Raw genomic sequence first — 9,115 nt, 5'->3', positions numbered from 1 at the left:
AGCTATGTGGGCAGTAAACCAGCATGGATAGGTGATCTTCATCTTTCCTTCTCTTACTAAATCTATCTTTTCAATAAAAATAAGATAATTTTTTTTTAAGGAGAGAGATTTTTCTATCCACTGGTTCACTCCTTAAACGTTCCCAACAGACAGGGCTGGGCCAGGCTGAAAAGAGGAGGCAGGAACTCAATCCCAGTCTCCCAAATGGTGGCAAGGATCCAGGAATTTGAGCCATCATCTGCTGCCTCCCAAACCAACTGCCAGGAGGTTGCCTGAGAAGCAGAGCAGGGGCCTAAACCAGGTTGCCCAGTGTAGGACACAGATGTCCCAAGCAGTGGCTTCACTGGTTTCAGCACATCTGCTCAAAGAATGTTATTTTTAAAAACATTACAAAACTAGGGCAGTCAGATATTATTCTAAAAAATATATATGCTGTTTTAAAAACTATAGTAAGAGGCCCAGCACGATGGCCTAGTGGCCAAATCCTCACCCTGCATGTGCCAGGATCCCATATAGGCGCTGGTTTGTGTCCCAACTGCTCCACTTCCCATCCAGCTCCCTGCTTGTGGCCTGGGAAAAGCAGTCGAGGACAGCCCAAAGCCTTGGGACCCTGCACCCATATGGGAGATACAGAAGAGACTCCTGGATTCTGGCTTCAGATCAGCTCTGCCCCAGCCTCTGCAGCCACTTGGGGAGTGAACCAGTGGATGGAAGATCTTTCTCTCTGTATTCTCTTCTCTCTGTAGATTTGCCTTTCCATTAAAATAAATAAATCTTTTTTTTAAAAAAAAAACCTATAGTAAGGAGTCATCAATTTTCAAAACTATTATGACTTCTCAATCAGTTAACACACATATGTGAGAGGTGAGGGAAATGGAACAAATGATACTTTCCATTTTAGTAGCAGTAACTTTTGAAACATGGAGAATTCCACAGTTTCATTTCCTAGTCTGTCACAAAATGCCAAAGCAAATATAATGATGTCAGATTCAACAGAGATACTTCAGAAGCAAGGCTCAGCCCTACATGCAGAAGGACCAGCCCAGGTTCCCTATTCCAATAGTACCTGTCCATCAGCCAGCATCTGAAAGTCACCTAACAGCTTCACACTCACCAAAATAAGTTTTCTGACAATATTTTTCTGGGGTGTGCATTACAGTGTAGCAGATGGAGCCGTTGCTTCAGATGTCTGTATTCCATATAAAGTCAGGGTATTCTGAACTTCTGGAACCACTCCCTGCTAACACACCTAGGAGGCAACAGATGGTGGTCAAATACCTGGGTTCCTGCCACACACGTGGGAGACCTGAATGAGGTTCACAGTTCCTGGCTTCACCCTGGTCCAGCCTCTGCTCCTGTGGACATTTACAGAGTACATCACAAAATGGAAGCTTTCTCTCTCCCTCCCTTCCCCTTTTCCTCTCCCTTCTCTCTCCGTTTCCGTTTTTTCTTGCCCTTCCTCTTTCTGTCATTGTGGATTTCAAATAAACAAAGTTTTAAAGATACATTCCTCTATTCTTAACTAGGTCCACACACATTTCTGCTAGTAATCAACATATGATTATAATTAAGAAATCTTCAGAAGTACATCATTTCTGAGAACAAAAATACGGCAATTACAAAAAATATATAATGTACGATGATGACTATATTTACCTGTTACTTATTGATATGATAAAATTAAATGGACATAATTTTCTCTAAAATTTTCAGAAATGTCACCATCTCCTGTTATTGCATAAAGTCTATCCATCAAAAACACTACCTTTAAAATAAAGTCATTTGCTTTCAAATGCTCCAAACTTTTTCTTAAAAAGTTCAACAATCACACATTTTTCTAAATGACTACAAAGGTAAGACATGACCAAATTATCTTCATGATAACCAACAGATTGCTCTCATACAAGTCTAACTTATTTTTTAATTGGATCTCTACATCCTCTGGACAGAGCATCCAAAGTAAACAGAATCAAACTTGCCATACAGGAAAGTATTTTAAAAGGCAAGGGCACCTGCAGCTATTTCTAGGTGGTAAATGACAGGTGATTTCTTTTCTGTGTTACGTGTTTTCAAAGACTTCTCCTCTACAAAGACATTATCAAGTGGAAACTACTTACTCATGTCTTTTAACAGTATTGTACGAACCCAATAGGCACATGTTTCCCAAGGGCCTTTAAGGACACCCATGAGGAGCCAGCAGCAACACTCAGGAATGACCTCTCTACTTGGTATTCCTCATTTGCTTTCTCTTCATTTCATTTTCTGGAAAATTTAACAACAAACACTTCTTCCTAAAGTTCTGCAACCACTTACACTCTATATCACACAATTAAGCATTTATTTTTCTTAGAGTGTTTTTTTAAACTATGATTTATTTATTTTCATCTACCTGAAATACAGAGTAACACAGAGAAAGGAGAAGACAAACATTCCATCTGCTGGTTAATTCTGCTCTCAACAACAAAGGCATGAGCCAGGAACTCCATTCAGGTCTCCGACATGGGTGGCAGGAACCCTGGTATTGGACTATCATCTGCTGTCTCTAAGGACACATTAGCGGGAAGCCATGTCAGAAGCACAGGTGCCAGAACTCAAACCAGAACCCCAACATGGAATGTGGGTATCCCAATCAAGAGCTTAACTCACTATGCCACAACACCTTCTCCACAATGTAGTGCTTTTCGCTGCCAGGTACACATGGTCTCCAGTGCTCATTGCTTCTAGCAAATTCCAGGCTAGTTTCAACAGGAACCATGTTTCGTACCTGTTTTATATGCCTAGCATAGCTCTTGACATACACAGTAGACTTCTGATACCAATCTGCTAGGTATAAGCGGAACTCATCCATCAATGAATTAACAGTCAAATAAACCCAACCTTTTGCTTCTCTGACTAGAAGCAGCTCTACAGCCTGTGCAACACAAAGACAGGAGTACTCCCATGAGTCAAGATCAGACCCACTGTGGGAGGGAGGGATTCAGAAACCACCAGCTGTAGCACCGACAGAAGAGGCTTCTCCACGAGAAAGCTCCAAACTTCTGTCGTTAGAGGAAGAGATGGCGGGAGCGTAGTGGGGGTGGGGGGCAGGGTACCTCACACATGTCAAGAAAGCAGTGTAAGCAACCCCAGCTCCTTCCATTATCTCTTTAGAAAGGCCTGCGATGGCAGCTGTTTTCCTGCTCCAAGGGGCCTTAAGTCAGCAGAACAGCCTGAGGTAGAGATGGCTAATCCCTTGCTGGGGGGATGACCGACCTTTCCCTCCCCCCCATGATAGCAGTGATTATCAGTTTACAAGGCCTGCAAAGCAGCAGCAGGGTTTTAGGGTTCCTGAAGAAGGCGCTATTATCAGACTAATAATAGAGGAGCACCATATATTCTTTTCCTTCAATGGCTTTAATTATATTTTCTGTGAATTCTCAAGCCAGTGGGTGTATAAGCTGCATGAAGAAAACCATGAGTTCCATGTGTAAAATTAATTTTATTAGATCCCATCCAAAACACTGTGAACTTAAAGCTGTTAATCTAAGCAGGTTCAGAGTCAAATTATCACCTCTACAAACAGAAGTGTAGACCGGCAACATGCCGGGGTGATATAAGCACGACTGGGATTTGCTTTCACTGAGATCCAGTAGCTCTGGTGTTCCAAAAACTGCAAAGAATGATTTTTTGTCTACTAGCCTAAGTCACCAAGAACTGCTATTTAGGAAGATCCAATCCAAGCTGGCAAGGAAAGTAACACACACATAATTTTTTCTGTTTTCACACACAAGCTCAATGTAAAAGGGATGCATTTAGAAACACTCCTAACTCAAACTTCCTGGACTCAAATATTTCAGGCAGTCACAAAGCAGCATTTATGGTCAAACACACAACTCTCACAGTTTCAAAAATGTCCTTCAAAGCAACACCAGTGCACCTCCCAAACTTGTGTAGTAACCTCTGCTTCAGACTTCTGAGAGCTAATTTGCCAAAATCTTGTTCTGCTTTCTTCCCTGAACCATTTAATTTTTAGGCACATGAAACAAACATGGCCACAATCTCAAATATAAAATTTGAGGGAGTGGGAGTGAAACAAAATAAGCTTAATTGTCTCTTTTGCCTGCAACATAGCAATTTCACTGCGTGTAATACGAAATGCCTGCCATTTGGCAGAACTGGTCCAGAATCACACAAACAAATCCCAAGTTATCTGCAGGAACAAAGTTCTTGGCCCACACAAAGAAAAACAAACGGTAACCAGAATTACTGATTCATCTCCAATGTGGTAAGCCTGAATCCAGGGGCACAGACAGGATTATCAAATCATAATCCTTGGAGAATCAACTCTAACTTAGCCAAAAGATATCATTTAAAAGCCATAATCATCAATTTTCTACAACAAAATTCAAAAGGGTACTACATAGTGCTTTTTAAGTACCCAGTGTCCAGTAAGATCACCCAGCTACTTCACTCCCAGAAAAAAACTATGGTTACAAGAGTAACTCTGTGTTGCAGCCAGTTAAGCCACCACTTGGATGGCCATATCCCATAGCAGAGTGCCAACTACTCAGTTTCCAGTCCAGTTCTCACTGCCAATGCACGTGGGAAGGCAAACAGCCCAAGTACTTGGGTCTCTGTCACCTTCATGGAAGCTCCAGATGGAGTTTCAGGCTCCAACCTTCAGCCTACAGTGGCCACTCAGGGAGTGAACCAACAGATGCAAGGTCTAGTTCACCTCTAGCACTCTACCTTTTAAGTAAATTAATGAACAATTTTTTTAAATTAGGTTCTTGGGCCTGCACAATGGCTCAACTGGCATGCAAGTGCCTAGACCTCAAATGCATCTAGGTCCATGTCCCAGCTGCTCTACTTCCCATCCAATTCCCTGCTTGTGGCCTAGAAAAACAGAGGGTGACCCAAAGTCTTGGGAACCAGCAACCACCCAGCTTTAAACTGTCTCAGCCCTAGCTGTTGCAGCCATTTGGGAAGCAAAACAGTAGAGGGAAGACCTTTCTATCTCTCCTTCTCTCTGTATATTTGCCTTTCCAATAAAATAAAATAAATCTTTTTTTTAAAAAAGAGTAAACTGTTAAACACAGAAAAAAGGTCTTAATTAATGTTATTATTTTATAAAGCCAACTGGCCTCTCCATTAGATTTCCAGAAATGTGGTAACTACAGAGTCAGACACTCTCACTTTGGAAGTCCAAATCAGTATTGACAACCAACAGCCTTTATTAGCCTCCATGGTGGTCATCCTTTCCTGAAACAACAAGCTGTGTTACAGAAGCTAACCACTTCAACACTGAACACTGTCAACATCACAAGCTTTATGTATGTACAACTTTAATATTCTCTTCTCCAAGGAAAGAATTCTGTGTTACTGAACATCAAAGAATACTTTCTCAACCAGACCTGTTTCACAGTAAGAACAGTAGACAAGGAGGGTGAAGGGAAGGAAGACACACACACTTTTGAAGTGCCAAAGCTTACTTCTCAATTTTGTCAATGATTAACCATGACCAAAGGAGAGGAAAGAATGCCATATTCATATTTGCAAATAACTGACTACTGGGCAAAAGCGCTGCCCTTTTCTCTTAGAATATAAATCTGCCCACCAAAAAAAATATCCCTAGCAATATCTACATGTATATGTAAAGAATACTAAACAGTTAATGAAAGCAAATTAATTCGGGGAAACTAATTCCACAAGAGAAAAGCTCCATAAGGCAAAAAATACGAAAATTTATAACAATATGAAAATGTCTTCTTATTCTCCTTAATGACCAGACCCATCAGAGTTCCTGGGTTTGAGCACTGACCCTCATTCTGCTTTCCGGATAATGTGCACCCGGGATGACAGCAGGTGATGGCTCAGGTAGTTTCTGGGTACCTGTCACCCTCGTGGGAGACGTGACTAGAGTTCCAGGCTACTGGCTCCCACCTGTCCTCGCGCCAGTTGTTGCAGCCACTGAGAAACAAGCCAGCAAACAAAGATCCATCTGTTTCTCGGTTTCTCTATGCCTTTCAAAGAACTCAAATAATTAAGTAAGTCAAAAATATGTAAGACAAAGCGATAGAAAATAAGATCATAAACAAAGAACTAATGTGCAATTTATCCAAGCAAAAGCTGTGCAATTTGTATCTTGCACATTCTCCCCTGTGCCAACCCCAAAAGGGTTTTTTTTTTTTCTTCAACCCCATATCTCCCTATTCACAATTCAAACCAGGCACGAGGCCTGGGCTGAAGTGTGTACAGGGGAGGTCAGTGTTAAGAAACAGCCTGCAGAAAGCACTGGGAGACCCCAAAATATCTCTGAACTCAGAGTAGCCACCTGATCCAGGAGAAATAGATTCACAGTCTGAATTAAGCCCATCAAACTGGCTACTTTGGGGCTCTGCATTGTGAAAGTGCTGAACTACCTACTGCAATGCCTGTATGCCATGTGGGTGCAAATCTGAGTCCAACCTACCCCATTTTCAGTTCAGCTCGCTGCTATTTCAGAAGAAGCTCCTAGCTCCCAGCTTTGAATGGCTCAGCTCTGGCTACCAAAACCATTTGGGTAGTGACTCAGTACTGACAAATGGGTGATTCTCATATTCATTCATATTCACTCATTCATATTCATATTCTCTCTCTTCTCTCTTCTCTCTTTCCACCAACCGACTGTGTGTGCCTGTTTTTTTGTCCCTATCTTTCCTTTTCTGACTTTCAAATAAACAAATACATCTTAAAAAACACTGGCAGTTTTGAAGCTATGACTTAGGAAAAATACAGCTTGACTTGACCCAAACACTAAGAGGTAGAGTCAATACTGCCAGATTTAAATATGTGGATACATATGAGAGAGGAGAAAAGCAGAGAAAGAAAGAATGAAAGAAAGCAGGTACCACAATCCTTGACTTTATAACCAAGTCATAGTGTCTAATGTACATGTTTGTACCACTGCGACATTTTTAAGATCTCATGTTTGTGACACAGCAGATTAAGCCACCAACTGTGACACTGGCATCCTACATGGGCACTGCATTGAATCCCTGTTGCTCCGCTTTCATTCAGCTGCCTGCATCTGGGAAAACAGAAAGCTGACCCCAAATCCTTGGGTCCCTGTGCCCATGTGGGAGACCGAAATGGAGTTCTAGGTTCCTTGCTTAAGCCTGGCGCACCCCTGACTATTGTAGTAGTTTCAGGTCTCTCTCTTTGTATAACTTATCTTTTTTTTTTTAAGATTTATTTAATTTTATGTAAAGTCAGGTTTATAGAGAGGAAGAGACAGAGAGGAAGATCCTCCATCAGTTGATTCACTCCCCAAGCGGCCACAACAGATGGAGCTAAGCCAATCCAAAGCCAGGAAACCAGAGCCTCCTCTGGGTCTCCCACGCTGGTGCAGGGTCCCAAGGCTTTGGGCCATCCTCGACTGATTTCTCAGGCCACAAGCAGGGAGCTGGATGGGAAATGGGGCTGCCAGGATTAGAACCAGCACCCATATGGGATCCTGGAGCATGCAAGGCAAGGATTTTAGCCACTAGGCCACCATATTGGGCCCTCTATAACTTGTCCTTCAAATACACAAATTAGGTGAATTCTTTAAAACATGAATTTTACAAATTAACCTGAGTAGGTTTCTGTTCTTTGCAACCAATAAACTGTCTAAAATCAGTGGTATCTTTTGTCTTGTACTGCACAGTTACCAAGAGATACAACATAATGTCTGCTGTAATGTGAACATTCTGCCTTCCCCTTCATCAACCAGCTGTACAACACATAATCTTGGCTTCCACCTCCTATCATTCTGTCAGCATTCTGTACAGAATGTGAGTTGGATGGCATTGTTGAACACTATTAAGATTATATGTGATCAAATATTCCCAATAATTAAAATGTCAAAATTTAACAGTAAACATATAATGAATTCAATGAAACATTCAATGAAAACTGAGAATCATGGAACAATTAGAAAAAGGAGGAGATTGTCAACTTGCCTTACAATACGGGAGAGGAGAACAAATGGTTCAAGATTTGGAAAGAAAATGAACAAATTAGTGTGTTTCTGTATCCTCACTAAGTTCTTTAATCAGCCTGCAGGATTAGAAAGCCATGCACAAAGCTCTCTTTTGATGATCTGAATAAAACTGATTTACTCAGAACGCCATTGTCTAGATTAATCTGCACTGAAGAAAACATTTTTTTTTCACATAGAAGAAATACAAGAGACCTTTCTTGCACTCACGGAAAGCAACTATCATACATTTGCTTGTTAGCTGGGGTTCAAATCACAGCATGAAAATCTTATAATAATGTCTAAGACCTTAAACAGTAAATACAATGAGATTGAACAAGCAAGAAATGACTTCTAGAAGAGATACGGTAGGCAAGCTGCTGTGATTAGCAACCACCACCAACTGTCTTTCCTATACTTCCTGATATGAAGATCAGTAAAATCACATTTCACACACAAACCATATCTGAACATGCATATACAACATGACAAATTGCCAATTTTCTGGTTTTTTTAAACACAGGTAATTCATTTGAAGATACTGCTATTAGTAGCTATCTGTTAATTTTCTGTTTTAGTTATTTGAAAAATAGAGACAGATAAAGATTTCCTAACCCCAAATGTTCATAATAGCCAGGGTTGGGCCAGGACAAAACCAGGAACCAAGAACTCAATTCAGATCTTCGACAAGCCACAGGCATAGCAGGGACCCAACTACTCTGGCCATTTACCACCTCCCAGGAAACAACTCAGCAGAAACTAGAACTGAAAACAACTGGAGTTCCAGCTGCTCCACCTCCTGAAGTTCCCTGTCAATACACCTGGGAAGGCTATAGGTGATAGCCCAAGTTCTGGGGTCTGTGCAGTCATGTGGAAGACCAGGAAGGAGTTCCAGGCTTCTAGATTCAGCCTGGCCCAGCTCTGGCCTCTGCAGCCACTGGGAGAATAAAACAGCAGATGCAAGACCCCCTGTGTGTCTATGTCTCACCCTCTCTCTCTAACTCTGCCTTTCAATTATTATTTTTTAAATAAGTAAAAATCTTCAATGGAACTAAAACAAAGCATACATAATAAGGCTATTAATCCAGTAGAAGCTATTATGTTACTAATAAATTCTGGTAATTTAAAGTGATGTAT

The 9,115-nt window shown here is 41.2% G+C and overlaps 1 non-coding gene across 1 annotated transcript; it reads right to left on the bottom strand.

The window, feature by feature from the left end:
• Positions 1–6,178: 6,178 nt before the first annotated feature.
• On the bottom strand, positions 6,179–6,283 carry LOC121147636. Its single transcript, XR_005882450.1, has one exon. It is a non-coding gene; the product is annotated as a small nucleolar RNA SNORA51 (small nucleolar RNA).
• Positions 6,284–9,115: the final 2,832 nt, after the last annotated feature.

The sequence above is a fragment of the Ochotona curzoniae genome, unplaced genomic scaffold (genome assembly GCF_017591425.1).
Source record: "Ochotona curzoniae isolate NIBS_2020 unplaced genomic scaffold, NIBS_Ocur_1.0 scaffold_4506, whole genome shotgun sequence".
NCBI lineage: Eukaryota > Metazoa > Chordata > Mammalia > Lagomorpha > Ochotonidae > Ochotona > Ochotona curzoniae.
The sequence above is the reverse complement of the archived record's forward strand: the minus strand, read 5'-3'. Positions and strand labels throughout refer to the sequence as shown.